Source organism: Bos indicus x Bos taurus, chromosome 13 (genome assembly GCF_003369695.1).
Source record: "Bos indicus x Bos taurus breed Angus x Brahman F1 hybrid chromosome 13, Bos_hybrid_MaternalHap_v2.0, whole genome shotgun sequence".
NCBI classification, from domain to species: Eukaryota; Metazoa; Chordata; class Mammalia; order Artiodactyla; family Bovidae; genus Bos; species Bos indicus x Bos taurus.
In genome coordinates this window covers 58,632,067-58,648,428 of record NC_040088.1, presented here as the reverse complement: position 1 = coordinate 58,648,428, position 16,362 = coordinate 58,632,067, and the positions used below count along the sequence as shown (strand labels likewise).

General features: G+C 41.8%; 1 protein-coding gene and 1 non-coding gene across 2 annotated transcripts in view; both read left to right on the top strand.

Moving 5' to 3' along the window:
• Positions 1-16,362, top strand: part of KIAA1217 (KIAA1217 ortholog) — an 815,330-nt gene that overhangs the window by 130,914 nt on the left and 668,054 nt on the right. The window lies entirely within an intron of this gene.
• On the top strand, positions 6,460-6,590 carry LOC113903738. The gene has a single exon (XR_003514280.1). It is a non-coding gene; the product is annotated as a small nucleolar RNA SNORA18 (small nucleolar RNA).

The following is a 16,362-nucleotide window of genomic DNA, read 5'->3' as shown; positions in this document are numbered from 1 at the left end:
TGGTTTAAATAAAATTGATTTTCATAGACTACAGTTTAGTTTGAATGTCTGTGTTTTATTCTGGATTATAATGCCTTTAGGAGGTAGTGGATAAAGGAAATATCCAATTTGTCATAGATTAAAATGATGTGTGCTGCCCAGATCTGGTAACACAGCTGAGTAGCTTAAAAAAAAAAAAAGGAAGCAAACTTCAGAGTTAGGCAGAAGACCAAATGCTGACTTTGTTCCTTAGCAGCTGTGTGACCTCAGACAACTTACTCATCCTCTCTGATACTCCCTATCTGCATGTGCATAATGGGGATATCAGTATAAAGCTGCAGGAAGAGGGCATTGATGAGGATTAAATGAGATTAATGGGAGATCCCTCATCACTTCTGGTATGCAGGCAGAGTTAAAAAATTATGGGTTACCTTTGCTTTGTCTCTCAGGGTCTGTAATATGCTGATATGTGAATCTCATCCTTGATAGCTGATCTGAACCCAAGCCCTAATTTTGTGATGGAGGAGTCCATTTAGATTTAATATTCTTTAATATTCTTTCATATCCGGAGAAGGCAATGGCAACCCACTCCAGTACTCTTGCCTGGAAAGTCCCATGGACGGAGGAGCCTGGTGGGCTGCAGTCCATGGGGTCACGAAGAGTCAGACATGACTGAGCGACTTCCCTTTCACTTTTCACTTTCATGCATTGGAGAAGGAAATGGCAACCCACTCCAGTACTCTTGCCTGGAGAATCCCAGGGACGGGGGAGCCTGGTAGGCTGCCATCTATGGGGTCACACAGAGTCAGACACGACTGAAGTAACTTAGCAGCAGCAGCAGCAGCATTCTTTCCTATTGTCTTATTATACTTGAAAAAAAAATTCAGTTTCATCTTTCGGGTCTACTAAAAGAAGTATTTTATGATCATTTGCTAATGCAATAATAAAAATGCTTTTTAAAAGGATTAGAAACTTGAAGTTTCATTAGGGGGCCAGAAACAATAGAGTTTTATTATTTACATTAGATTTGTCATTTCAATAAAATAGCAATGCTCCTAGTTGAAAGGCCTTACTTACCACAAGAGCTTAAAGTTAATCATTCTTCTCAAGAGTAGCTAGAATATCCTTTGTGTTGCATGTTTTTTTCTGGGATAAAAGAAAGTAGCTTTGATTGGTAATTTGAAGGCAGGGTCGCAGTCCCCTTGTGGTTCCTTTGGTTCCTTCTTTATTGAGCCTTCCAGATGCCTCTGTCCATGGTGCTGACCTCCAGACACGCTCCCGTTTAAGTATTGGATGGTCCAGGGTTGTTGTTGTTGTTGTTGTTTTTCATGCTAGGTTCCTAAAGAGCTCCCTTTGGTTTGTAGCTGCTGTTCTTCTCTGTTGAGTCTGTATCATTTTACGCTCTTCTGCAACTTCCCCAGTGCTTAAAGGGCCAGCTTGTCCCTGGTTACTATTTTTTAAATTTGGTTATTCAGTGTTTTAATGCTGTGGTTTAGTTTTTTGAAATGTTTCTTGGTCCAGCTCACTCATGGTTGATGAGATTTAAATCCATGCCAGTGGTATCCTCATTCCACAAATTTTTACTGCTCTCTTTCTATTTAAGAAAATCTCAGTCTTCCTTCTGTATTTCTCCTTTACTCTCACATTACAACCATACTTACAACACTTCAGGGGTCAACCACAAGTCAGGTTGTCACCTGCACCTCTGATTGATAGGCTGTAGATCCTGGGTTCTACAAACCTTGGATTCCTTGAAAACTCCCTCCTTGGATTCTATTAATTTTCTAGAGGAACTCACAGAACTCAGAGAATCAGTGTACTCAAGAGATTACTGGTTTTTTAGAAAAGGACATAACTCAGAAATAGCCAGATGGAAGAGATGTCATAGAGCAAGTTATTGGGGGAGGGCACATAGCTTCCACACACTCTCCCAGCACTTGTTCACCATCCCAGAAGCTCTCCTAACCTTGTCCTTTTGGAGTGTATTCAGACTTCTTTACAAAGTCATGATTAATTAAATAACTGGCTGTTGGCAGTTGATTCAACCTCCAGCCCCTCGCCCCTCTCCAGAGGTTAGGGAGTGGGACTACAAGTTCCAGCTCTGAAATCACATGGTTGGGCCTGCTGGCAACCAGTCCCCAACCTGAGATGATCTAGGGGCTTTCCAAAACCACCTCATTAACATAACTCAAGACACCTTTATCACTCCCGTCACTTAAGAAATTCCAAGAGTTTTAGGAGTCTGTACTAGAGACAAGAGATGTTCTACACAAGGAACAGGGATAAAGACTAGCTATATATTTCTTGTTATAAATCACAATACTACACCTCCTAAGTATAGACTCTTGTCATGGGCACTCTAGAAAAATCAAAGGGGAATATGATTTGGAACCTGACTTCAAGAAGCTTTGAATCTGGTGAAAGGTGAGAGGGGGAGAGCAGTAAACAGATGTGGGAAAGCGAGGCAGACATAAACTAGGTGTCACTGGAGAGGTGCCAGTAGTGGCTGTGTGAGCCTGCAGCAGTGACTCAACTCTGGCCACACAGAAGAAGCACCTGGGGAGCTTTTAGACATCTTGGTGCACACTGTCAGTCCCAGATATATTCAGAAGCTCTGGGGATGAAGATCAAGGCATCGGTATTTTAAAATCCCCAGGGGATTCCAGTGAGTGGATACAGTTGAAAACCACCAGCCTGAAAATGACCCTGACGCATTCTGGCTCTGTGACAGGATAACAGCAAAGTCTTGCTTTCCTTTATTTTTATTTGATTTCATGCACCTCATGCTCCATATTGGATTTTGACAAGTACCTGCTTCAATGTTGATAGGACCTTGTATACTTAGTATATACTCAATAAACACCTACCTGTTGATAGATGAATACCCACTTGTTTTAACGCTCCCCACTCTCTTAAACAACATTTATTGAGCACCTAATATATTTGGAGATTGTTGTTTAGTTGCTTAGTCATCTCCGACTCTTTGTGATTCCATGGACTGTAGCCCGCCAGGCTTCTCTGTCCATGGGATTTCCCAGGCTGGAATACTGGAGTGGGTGGTCATTTCCTTCTCCAATATTTGGGGATAGAGCAGTACTCACTGGTGAGGAGAGAACAGTTAGTGCAACCATCTCTGCCTGGATGCTCTCTTTCCCACATGATGCCATCTTCTCCATCAGAACCATTCTGGGAGCTTGTAACAGAACAGGCTCTTGGATGCTTCCTCAGCTTGTTACAGAGTCTCTGGTCATGAAGCCCAGGGACACTTTTTGTTCACAAACTGCCCAGATGATTCTGTGTACATGAGAGCTTGAAAGCCCCTACAAAGACAATGCAGGACAGGTCTGGGCAAGGTGTGCTATGGTGCCCCACTACGGAGAGACTGACATTCAGGGGAGCCCGGAAAGGGTGTTGGGAGAGGGTGCCCTCTGAGCTGGGTCTTAGGGATGATTATTGACTTATTCACAGGAAAGGGGAGGGAGAGCATTTCAGGAAAAGGAAAGCTCCTGATCATGTCTCAAAGATGAGAATGAGCACAGCACATGGCAGAGATTGGAGGCCAACTGTGAGGAGCCATTTGTAATTTTAAGTTAATTAACCTCTATCGATCCCTACAATGTTCTGAGCAGTGCATGCAAGGAGGATAAAACTGCTCAAGGAACACGGTGTCCCTGGGTCTGGCTCTGAGCTCTTGTTTGGTTAGGCAGAGCGATGCCTGATCACTGCCAAGCTCTGGAATTCTCCCAAGAACCTAGATTTATGAGGTTATAAAGCCACACCTGGGGTGGCCGCGTATCTGCAGGAAAGGCACAGAGCTCCGGCTGGTGTCACCAGGGTCACCACTTCCTGATGCGTCTCCAACTTCTGGAGGGTCTGAAAGAGGCAGAGTCTGGTCTGGGAAGTTGGCTGACAATATGAGGTCAAGGCTGGTGATTTGGTGAAATTGGTGGTTTGGTTTTATAACACTATGAAAGCCAGGCTATAAACATTATGAGTAAAATAGGCTTTGGAAGCCTAACATGGAATTCTAACCACTGTTTATAACTTCTCATCTAAGAGAAAGAATAAACCATGGACCAAAAACTAAATTATTTGTGAGTAACAAGAGCTATTTATTGGGCTTCCCAGGTGGTGCTAGTGGTAAAGAACCTGCCTGCCAATGTAGGAGACAAAAAAGACATGTTTGGTCCCTGGGTTGGGAAGATCCCCTGGAGAAGGAAATGGCAACCAACTCCAGTATTCTTGCTTGGAGAATCCTTTGGACAGAGGATCCTTGCAGGCTAAGTCCATGGGATTCTAAAGAGTCAGACATACCTGGAGCGACTTAGCATGGACTCCCAGCTATTTATTGATGACTTAGTAGGCACCAGGCCTCCAATGCCCTGAGCTTTACACTTTCTTTTTACTACTACTTGTCTGTGTCTCTCCCTAGCCCTCTCAGAGATGTGGTATCATTCCATTTGCTATACAGATCATGGAGCTTGTGAGTGACAGAGTTGGGATTTGAATCCAGATATGTGTAGCTATTAGAAACTGAGTGTGTAACAACCATGCCAGGCTAGTTTTGGAATATGATTTTGTATAAATTGGTGGTTTCCTTTACCTTTTTATTTTACACACACATCCCACAGTGTCTGTTGAGACCTTGATGAATAGTTAACCATAAAACAGGTTAAAAAGAAATAAAATGCCCCAGAATTAGCAGGAAGAAAAATACTGCTTTCTTTCTTTGATCCTTCTACTGCGTTGGCCACAAAGTTCGTTAAGGTGTTACGGATAAACCTGAACGAACTATTTGGCCAACCTAACACATTTCTCACAGTGTGAAACCAAAATCTTTCCTCCCAAGTACTTTTGCTAAGGAATGCCTGATAAAGGGGTTAGAAAATGTAGCATCACTCAATTTGGCAGGCATCGCAGATAAAATGGAATGTCAGATCCTCTGTTTCAAGGGCTGTTTTCAGATATAGTGGCTCTAAGATGGTTCTCATTTTATAAAACAGAATTTAGAAGATTAGGATGAATTCAATTGAATTATGAAAACAAGTACTGTGATCTGCTTAGTCCTTGATCATCTTCCCCCCCCCACCCCCCATACCTAGATAATTACCTGGGGCTTGAGTCATGGTTTACACATAGCCATCTGATTATTTGCAGCACCTAAAGGGGAAAATACATTGTCATTTCTGTCTGTTCTGTTTGTAGGGATCATCTCTACAGGTGAAAAAAAAGGCCACTTTGGTGAGGACATATAGCTGAAATATATTAAGACAAAAGGGGAAAATTGCAGAAACAAAATTTCTCCATAGTGATCTGAAGTTTCAGTAATATTCAGTTATTAAATATTTGCTCTTGTTTATTCAAAACTTTAATTATTGGCACATTTACAATTTTATGCTTAGTTTGACATTTAATCTAGTGGTTTTATGTTTATTTATTGCGTGGTCTAAATATGGCCTCACTTTCTAAGCTATGACTAATCCTTATAGTCATTTGATATGATTTAATTGTATTGTGCTATTTAAATAATGAGTGCCTTCTCTGTACCAAGTATTTGTAATCTTTTTGTACATGTGGTAACTTCAGGTACCAAAGAGTTAACCAAGTTTAGCATAGTTATTAGACATTTCAAAATATTTATAGTGAAGACATGAATTTACATGACCTCTGAGTAAGAAGAAATTAATTGAGCCCATGCTGTGAAACTAAATAAATCAGTGGGAAGAAAAATTGTAGGCTTTACTAGCGGAAGTAATTAGATCAAAGGCTTCTTCTGCATTGTACTAAGTTGCCTCTGTTGTTTCTGAATGGCTGCTGATGTTTAAATTTCTGAGCGGCCAGGTTTTTACTGTTTTGCCAACAACATTTTCTCTACTTCAAGGATTACTGGAAAACTAATCAGATGCAGTAATTGATTTAACAACAGAATGATTCAGTAGTTGCTGTCTTCTGTAAGATCTTCCTTCTTCGGTTTTAAGGTAAATTATCAATTTATGAGTCTTCACAGAAAAGCATTTATTTCTCTTTGCTCCATTAAAAAGGAGAGTTCTCTGCACTCAGATTTGTTTGGGGGTAAAATGTTCCACCTGTGAAGCCCTTTCTGGGACATGAATACATTGTTGACAATCAAGTCTCAGATGATAGTCCTATATGAGAATCACATGGCAGTTTAAAATTGTGTGTAATCAAAATGATGCAATCTTGACAGAAGATGGGCTTGTCCAGAGCTGACTAAGAAAAATTCAGTTGCAGAAGTTGTGTGCTTGTCTGTCACTGTAATAAAGGGTCCAGGGTTTTGCTTTCTAGAACTGTTGCTCTGCCTGACCTACTCAGCAAAAGTCCCCAGTCTTCTGATGGGAGTGACATGCAGATTTACCCTACAGGAACGAGTAATATCCCTAAGTACATGTATGTAGTTACAAATATATGTATGTATGCTTAATGACAGAGGAAGTACCAGACATGAAAACTGCAGATCTAGTTGAGGTCTATCCTGATGGGGCTTTTCCAATAAACCTACATCATTGGAAATGCCTCATAGAGTAAGTATGTGGTTTCCTTTACTCATAGAACTGCTTGTTCGATCTGTGGGAAAGAACTACAAGACAAAGTTGCCAAGAAAACTATGAAAAACCTAACAAACTTTTTTTTTTTAATCTTAGATATTGACATACCCCAACAATCTGTACTGTTCTAGGATGTGATAGCTTAGGGGTGAATATGATTTACACTTAATACATTTTTAGAGGGTGTCAGATTCAGAACCAGGCAGTTCTGTCTGCAGACCCTAAACATGGTCCTAAAGTAAATTGCTTGAGGAAATTGAATCCCAAAGATTACAGATGGGGAATGTCAAAGTGTGTCTGTATTCCATTGGAGAGCAAAGAAGCCCATCTAAAAGAGATGTGGACTGAGTGACTGACACGCAGCTGTGGGTTGTGCAAAATGTCTTTTGGAAAGGGCTGTCGTACGTATCTTGAATTTTATGACTTTGTAGGAACTGAGGTGATTGGCAGCGGAAAGAATGAGATCATGTGAAATCCCTTAAAAATGTATTGACTTAAATCACACCTGTGTTACACATTTAAAAAACAAACAAACAAAAAACAAAACTCTTTGTGCAGAAAAAAATCCCCTGCAGATTTCATGTGAAGGCTGGACAGCTCCTCAAGTGCTCAGAGGCTCTGAGTATGGCACAGGGTCTCAGTGGGGAGTGGGATGGGATGGGCAGGGGACACCAGTCTGCAGAGCCCTGAGCCGGTTGCTCCCTACTTCCAGAACTTGTCTTCTCTGCTGATTCTTGGATAACTGGCTGCTTCCCTCCAAACAGCTGGGGACGCTCTTGATTTCTGCACGCCACCACTGTTGCCCAGCTGTCTGCACAGCTGCTTTTCCAAATTCTCACTTGTGCTCTTAAGGGATTTTTATTATAATTTATTGTTATTATTGGCTGATGTGGGTTTTCACTGTGGCGTGCAGGCTGAATTGCCCTATATGTGGGATCTTGGTTCTCCAGCCAGGGATCAAGCCTGCGTCCCCTGCATTGGAAAGCAGATTCTTAACCGCCGGACCACCAGGGAAGTCTTGAATTTTTATTACAAATGCAATATGTGTATTGATAATAAAATTTGAATTGGAGATGATCATATAGAAAGTAAATATCTCCTCCCCTAACCAGATTCTCAGTGTCCAATTTTCTTTTTTAGTTCTTCCTGTGGTTACCTCTGTAATCATCCTAGACAATGTGCTGACGCTTCCCCCTCTTGAATTATCATTGTATACTAGACTGTTTGAGCAATACATATTCATTCCCTGCCACAAAAGATAAGGACTTTAGCATGCTTGTGCTATTTCTAAAGACTTTACTCTTATTATTAATGATCCATTTATTAATTGCTTTTGTAACTCTAAATAATAATGTAAATCTTTTCCTTAACACATCACCTTAGGCACTGTATCTAGACTCCTCAGTACATCTATAAAATGGGGATAACTATAATACCTACTTTATAAGGCTGTTATAAGAATTAAATGACAGAATCCTTTTAAACTGTTTAGGAAGGGCTTCCCAGGTGGCTCAATGGGTAAAGAATCCACCTGCAATGCAGGAAAGGAGATGCAGGAGATGTGGATTCAATCCCTGGGTTGGGAAGATGCCCTGGAGAAGGGCATGGCAACCCACCCCTGTATTCTTGCCTGGAGAATCCCCATGGACATGGGAGCCTGATGGGTTACAGTTCATGAGGTTGCAAAGAACTGGACACGGCGAGAGCTACTAAGCACACACAAGGTCCTGGTACTTAGTGAATTCTCAATATATTTGGCCAATATTCCATGTGGGAATCCCCAACCTTCAACTCTGCTCACTGCTCTCGCTAAACATCCACCTCAGTTAGCTGGAGTGTGACTTGTACATTATCAGTGTTGCTTTACGTTCTCAGCTGCAGCTTTAAAGATTGGCATAAAAACAATTGCCTGCTTTCACTTGATAGGGTCATCAGCTCCTTAACAGCCCAGTTTGTTACATTTGAAGATATTCTCTAGGGGCCCTTTGCTTTTCTCTTCAAGTTTAGACCGATTACTTTCTAGGTCTGTGGCATAGTCATCATCCTGGTTATCATATATAAAATGATCAGGGAAGGACTGCTGGGAAAGTGATATTCAAGTAAAGACCTGAACTAAGGAGAGGAGAAGTTTAAACAGAGGAAAGAAGTGCAAAGTTCCTGAGGCAGAAGAACCCTACTGTGCTTACTTGGGGCACAGGAATGGGGCCAGTGTGGCTGGAGTGAGTGGAATGAACAATCTGGGCGAAAGTGAGGGAGGTTATAAGTATTTTGAAGATTCCACTAGATGGATTAGATGTGTAATAAGATAGAGAGCAATGAAGAACCATTCCAATATTTGTGTTGTAGTCAGTTGGAAGGATTGTAGTCAGTTGGAAGTCATCTGTTCAGTAAGATGAATGAAGAATGGTGAAGAATGTGGGAAGAGCAGGGGACTTCCTTGATGATCCTGTGCTTAGGAATCTGCCTTGCAATGTGGGGGACTCGGGTTCCATCCCTGGCTGGGGGACTAAGATCCCACATGCGCGGCTCAACTAAGCCCACAGGCTGCAGCTGAAGAGTCTGTGCATTATGTGGAAAGATGCTGCATGCCACAGCTAAGACCCAACACAGCCAAATAAAAATTTTTTAAAAAGAATTTGGAAGAACAGATTTGACCCATGTGGGATGGGAGATGGGTGGCAGAAAGGGACAGAGAGCAAGAGTCCAGTTTTGGAAGCATTTATTTAGAATGCCTGCCAAAGGGGCTTCTCTGGTGGCCCACTGGTTTTAAAATTTCACCTTCCAGTGTAGGAGTGAGAGTTTGATTTCTGATTGGGGAGCCAGGATCCTACATGCCTCACAGCAAAAAACTCAAAACAGTGTTTGTAAAGCAATGTTGTAACAAATTCAATAAAGACTTTAAAAATAGTACACATAAAAAAAAAAATCTTTAGAAATAGTAGAATGCCTATAAGATATCCAAGTGGAGATGTGAATGGGAAGTTGGGAATATACTTTGGGGTTTGGGACAGACATCTAATCTGGGAGTCGTATATGTGATCAATAGGCCATGAGATGAATGAAGTCATGAAGGGAGGGAGTGTGAGCAGAGAAGAGAATTAATAGGGCCAAGGGTCATGGTCTTGATAATGCCCATGTTTGGAGCGGGGAGAGGTGAAGAGGAGCCAGTAAAAAAGATGAGAAAAAGGCCATTGAAATATGAGAATAAGGATGGAGTTTGTGAAGCTAAGTGAACAAAGCATTTCAAGAGGAAAGAGTTAAAAGAGTTGCAAAGAGAATTAAGGGAAAAGAAGAGAGTGGTAAGACAAATGGATGTTAACAGGAAAAAGGAATATGAGGGTTGAGAGCTCACTTCTGGATTTAGTGTAGTGGAGCTCGCCGGTAAACTTCATAAAAGCAAAGTGATTTTATTTTAGCTACTCTGAGAAAGGAGGGACCATCCCTAGTCCTTGGGGTGTTTTTATTCCCAGAGATGATGAGCAACCCACCTCCTGCTGGCATCTGCATTAGCGCCCAGCAGGACTGTGCTTTAGCCATGGATGTTTCTGCTCTGTTCCTGGTCTAGGGTGATACTTACTTCTTTAAAAGCCTGGCTATGTTGCTTTTGTTTGTTCTTTTTGTATTTGGTCACATTCGCATGTGTTTAGAGATGGGGGAGTGTGATAAAGTGTGAATCTGTTATACAATTTTAACTGAGTGTTTTTTCAGCTAAATCTTTACCTTCTTTACTAAATGTTCCTTTTATTTTCTGGCCTTACATGCCTCACTGTTAAGGATGTGATATTTGTGATCACTTTCTCAAATGGAGAGGTTTTTTTTTTTCTTCTTCCTCCATGTATGGCTGGGTTGCTGAAGTTGGTGTCATATTAAAACACACTGCCACTAAAAGTCATTTCTCCCTTATTATGTTCATCTAATTTGATATATTCCCCTGTGTTCCTTCTAGTTTTTGTCACTTAACAACGTCCTGGGCAATCCCTGTAATGGGCTGAATTGTGTCTCCCTATCCACATTCATATGTTGAAGTCTTATCCCCCTAGGACCTTAGAATGTGACTTTATTTGGAATAAAGTCTTTGTCTTCTAAATTCTATTGGAGTATATTTGATTTACAATGTTGCGTTAGTTTCTGCTGTATAACAGAGTGAATTGGTTTTACATACACATATGTGCTGTGCTGTGCTGTGCTTAGTCACTCAGTTGTGTCTAACTCTTCAACCTCATGGACTGTAGCTTGCCAGGCTTCTCTGTTCATGGGGATTCTCCAGACAAGACTACTGGAGTGGGTTACTATACCTTTCCCCAGGGGATCTTCCAAACCCAGCAATCAAACCCAGGGCTCCCGTACTGCAGGAGGATTCTTTACTGTCTGAGCCATCAGGGAGGCCTAAGAATACTGGAGCAGGTAGCTTATCCCTTCTCCAGGGGATCTTCCCCACCCAGGAATCAAACTGGGGTCTCCTGCATTGCAGGCGGATTCTTTACCAGCTGAGCTACCAGGGAAGCCCCACATATACATATACCCATTCTTTTTTAGATTCTTTTCCCATATAGGTCATTACTGAGTATTGAGTAGAGTTTCCTGTGTTCTGTGGTAGGTCCTTATTAATTACCTATTTTATATATAGTAATGTGTATATGTCAGTCCCAATCTCCCAACTTATGCTTCCCTCCCTCTTCCCTGGTAACCATAAGTTTGTTTTCTATATCTGTGATTCTATTTCTGTTTTGTAGATAAGCTCATTTGTACTGTTTTTTAAAATTCCTCACATAACCAGTATCATGTGATATTTATCTTTCTCTGTCTGACTTGACTTCACTTAGTATGATACTCTCTAGTTTTATCCATATTGCTGCAAATGGCATTATTTCATTTTTCCATGGCTGAGTAATATTCCACTGTATATCGGTACTGCATCTTCTGCATCCATTCCTTTGTCGATGGACATTTATTTAGGTTGCTTCTATGTCTTGGCTATTGTAGACTGTGCTGCAATGATTTGGGGTGCATATATCCTTTAGATTATAGTTTTATCAGGATATATGCCCAGGAGTGAGATTGCTGGATCATGTGGTAGTTATGCTGCTGCTGCTAAGTCGCTTCAGTCGTGTCCGACTCTGCACGACCCCATAGACGGCAGCCCACCAGGCTCCCCTGTCCCTGGGATTCTCCAGGCAAGAACACTGGAGTGGGTTGCCATTTCCTTTTCCAATACATAAAAGTGAAAAGTGAAAGTGAGGATGCTCAGTCGTGCCCGACTCTTCACGACCCCATGGACTGCAGCCCACCAGGCTTCTCTGTCCATGGGATTTTCCAGGCAAGAGTACTGGAGTGGGTTGCCATTGCCTTCTCCGTGTGGTAGTTCTATCTTTGGTATTTTAAGGACCCTCCGTACAGTTCTCCATAGTGATTATACCAATTCACATTCCCACCAACAGTGTAAGAGAGCTCCCTTTGGAGATAAGGTCTTTAAAGGGGAACCAGAGATCAAATTGCCAATGTCTGCTGGATCATGGAAAAAGCAAGAGAGTTCCAGAAAAACATCTATTTCTGCTTTATTGACTATGCCAAAGCCTTTGACTGTGTAGATCACAATAAACTGTGGAAAATTCTGAAAGAGATGGGAATACCAGACCACCTGACCTGCCTCTTGAGAAACCTATATGCAGGTCAGGAAGCAACAGTTAGAACTGGACATGGAACAACAGACTGGTTCCAAATAGGAAAAGGAGTTCGTCAAGGCTGTATATTGTCACCCTGCTTATTTAACTTATATGCAGAGTACATCATGAGAAACATGGGGCTGGAAGAACCACAAGCTGGAACCAAGATTTCCGGGAGAAATATCAATAACCTCAGATATGCAGATGACACCACCTTTATGGCAGAAAGTGAAGAGGAACTAAAAAGCCTCTTGATGAAAGTGAAAGTGGAGGGTGAAAAAGTTGGCTTAAAGCTCAACATTCAGAAAACGAAGATCATGGCATCCGGTCCCATCACTTCATGGGAAATAGATGGGGAAACAGTGGAAACAGTGTCAGACTTTTTTTTGGGGGGGGGGCTCCAAAATCACTGCAGATGGTGACTGCAGCCATGAAATTAAAAGACGCTTTCTCCTTGGAAGGAAAGTTATGACCAAGCTAGATAGCATATTCAAAAGCAGAGACATTACTTTGCCAACAAAGGTCCGTCTAGTCAAGGCTATGGCTTTTCCAGTGGTCATGTATGGATGTGAGAGTTGGACTGTGAAGAAGGCTGAGCACCGAAGAATTGATGCTTTTGAACTGTGGTGTTGGAGAAGACTCTTGAGAGTCCCTTGGACTGCAAGGAGATCCAACCAGTCCATTCTAAAGGAGATCGGCCCTGGGATTTCTTTGGAAGGAATAATGCTAAAGCTGAAACTCCAGTACTTTGGCCACCTCATGCGAAGAGTTGACTCATTGGAAAAGACTCTGATGCTGGGAGGGATTGGGGGCAGGAGGAGAAGGGGATGACAGAGGATGAGATGGCTGGATGGCATCACTGACTCTATGGACGTGAGTCTGAGTGAACTCCTGGAGTTGGTGATGGACAGGGAGGCCTGGCGTGCTGCGATTCATGGGGTTGCAAAGAGTTGGACACGACTGAGCGACTGAACTAAACTGAACTGAAGGTCAAATGAGGTCATTCAGATGGGCCTTAGTCCAGTATAATTGCTGTCCCTATAAGAAAAGGAAATTGAGACATAGACATATGAAGGAAGATCTTGTGAAGACACAGGGAGTAACCAGCCACCTGCCCTGCCAACACCTTGATCTCGAACTTCTAGGCTTCAGAACTGTGAGAAAACAAATCTTCTTTTTTAAGTCACCCAGTGTTTGGTACTTCATTATGGCAGCCCTAGCAGACTAATAGGCCCCCTCATAAAAGATTTTGGCGCTTGGTTCACAGACCTTCTTTCCACCCACTGCCCTGCCTTCCTCCTGGCCAAGCTCAATGTCAGTAAAGACATGGTCCTTTGACCTCCAAGATCATCTTTCACTGCTCAAGCCAAGCACTCCCAGGGCCATTCAATCTCTGGTTTTCACTCAGAAGAGTTTTGCCTTTGAAATGACACATCTTCCTTTCCAGCAATCTCACTCAATTATTTTCGGTACACTGATTCTTTAGCTGCTTTGTCTCATAGGCTGTTATCTTCTAGATTTGCTCCGTGATTATCAGGCAACTCTTCCTGACTTCCTCCTCCCCCAGCTTAGACTTCATGAACCCTTCATTCTACCAAATGCTGCCAGCAGATTGAGCCATCTTGTTCTATTGTCTTCTTGTTACATATGCTTGGCAAACCCAGACTTGGATGGACCTGAATGCCAGTCTTCTCCATGTCTGCAACTAGGACACACTGTAATTTGTTTAATAACGGTTGGACATAAGGACATTGTTTCCTCTTTTACTATTGAATATGACTATGGTGAATATTGTTCCTTATACATATATCTTCGTGTGTTTTTCTCTGTGTTTCTTAAGCTAAATTCCTAGCAGTGTAGTTATAGGACCCAAAGCTTTAAGACTTTTAAAATACAACATCAGGTTACCTTTCAATAAGCTCAGAATGATTTTTCATCACTGATGTATGAGAATACATCAGTTTAGTTCAGTTCAGTCTCTCAGTCGTTTCCGACCCTTTGTGACCCCATGAATCGCAGCACGCCAGGCCTCCCTGTCCATCACCAACTCCAGGAGTTCACTCAAACTCACGTCCATCGAGTCAGTGATGCCATCCAGACATCTCATCCTCTGTCGTCCCCTTCTCCTCCTACCTCCAATCCCTCCCAGCATCAGGGTCTTTTCCAATGAGTCAAATTTTCGCATGAGGTGGCCAAAGTATTGGAGTTTCAGCTTTAGCATCAGGCCTTCCAATGAACACCCAGGACTGATCTCCTTTAAGATGGACTGGTTGGATCTCCTTGCTGTCCAAAGGACTCTCAAGAGTCTTCTCCAACACCACAGTTCAAAAGCATCAATTCTTTGGCACTCAGCTTTCTTCACAGTCCAACTCTCACATCCATACATGACCACGGAAAAATCATAGCCTTGACTAGACGGACCTTTGTTGGCAAAGTAATGTCTCTGCTTTTGAATATGCTATCTAGCTTGGTCATAACTTTCCTTCCAAGGAGTAAGCATCTTTTAATTTCATGGCTGCAGTCACCATCTGCAGTGATTTTGGAGCCCCCCAAAATAAAGTCTGACACTGTTTCCACTGTTTCCCCATCTATTTCCCATGAAGCGATGGGACCAGATGCCAGGATCTTCGTTTTCTGAATGTTGAGCTTTAAGCCAACTTTTTCACTCTCCACTTTCACTTTCATCAAGAGGCTTTTTAGTTCCTCTTCACTTTCTGCCATAAAGGTGGTGTCATCTGCATATCTGAGGTTACTGATATTTCTCTCAGCAATCTTGATTCCAGCCTGTGCTTCTTCGAGCCCCATGTTTCTCATGATGTACTCCGCATGTAAGTTAAATAAGCAGCGTGACAACATACAGCCTTGACGAACTCCTTTTCCTATTTGGAACCAGTCTGTTGTTCCATGTCCAGTTCTAACTGTTGCTTCCTGACCTGCATATAGGTTTCTCAAGAGGCAGGTCAGGTGGTCTGGTATTCCCATCTCTTTCAGAATTTTCCACAGTTTATTGTGATCTACACAGTCAAAGGCTTTGGCATAGTCAATAAAGCAGAAATAGATGTTTTTCTGGAGCTCTTCTTGCTTTTTCGATGATCCAACAGATGTTGGCAATTTGATCTCTGGTTCCTCTGCCTTTTCTAAAACCAGCTTGAACATCAGAAAGTTCACGGTTCACGTATTGCTGAAGCCTGGCTTGGAGAATTTTGAGCATTACTTTACTAGCGTGTGAGATGAGTGCAATTGTGCGGTAGTTTGAGCATCCTTTGGCATTGCCTTTCTTTGGGATTGGAATGAAAACTGATCTTTTCCAGTCCTGTGGCCACTGCTGAGCTTTCCAAATTTGCTGGCATAGTGAGTGCAGCACCTTCACAGCATCGTCTTTCAGGATTTGAAATAGCTCAACTGGAATTCCATCACCTCCACTAGCTTTGTTCGTAGTGATGCTTTCTAAGGCCCACTTGACTTCACATTCCAGGATGTCTGGCTCTAGGTATGAGTGATCACACCATCATGATTATCTGGGTCGTGAAGATCTTTTTTGTACAGTTCTTCTGTGTATTCTTGCCATCTCTTCTTAATATCTTCTGCTTCTGTTAGGTCCATACCATTTCTGTCCTTTATCGAGCCCATCTTTGCATGAAATGTTCCCTTGGTATCTCTGATTTTCTTGAAGAGACCTCTAGTCTTTCCCATTCTGTTGTTTTCCTCTATTTCTTTGCAGTGATGGCTGAGGAAGGCTTTCTTATCTCTCCTTGCTATTCTTTGAAACTCTGCATTCAAATGGGAATACATCTTTTGCTACAAATTTCCTAGAGTCGGGACAAATGAGTTCAGAATGTTCAAATCAATTAAGCAAATGAAAAATGACTTTTAAGATATTATTTTCTTTCATTGCTAGGAAGAGAATAGATTTAAATGTTTATTGACAACTTGTTTTCTTGATTTTGTTTCTTTTTTTTCAGTGTTTGAGTTTTTTTTTTCATTGATTTTGTAAGGGATCTTTTTTTCTCATTAATTATTTGATATATTGTTAACTGAGGACCGTCTTAAACTCATAAAAATGTTCTACTCTGAGTTTGAGTATTGTCTCAGTAATCTATTATTTGCTCTTATTGTGTCTTAGCACTATCAATTATACATACACAAGGGATTTT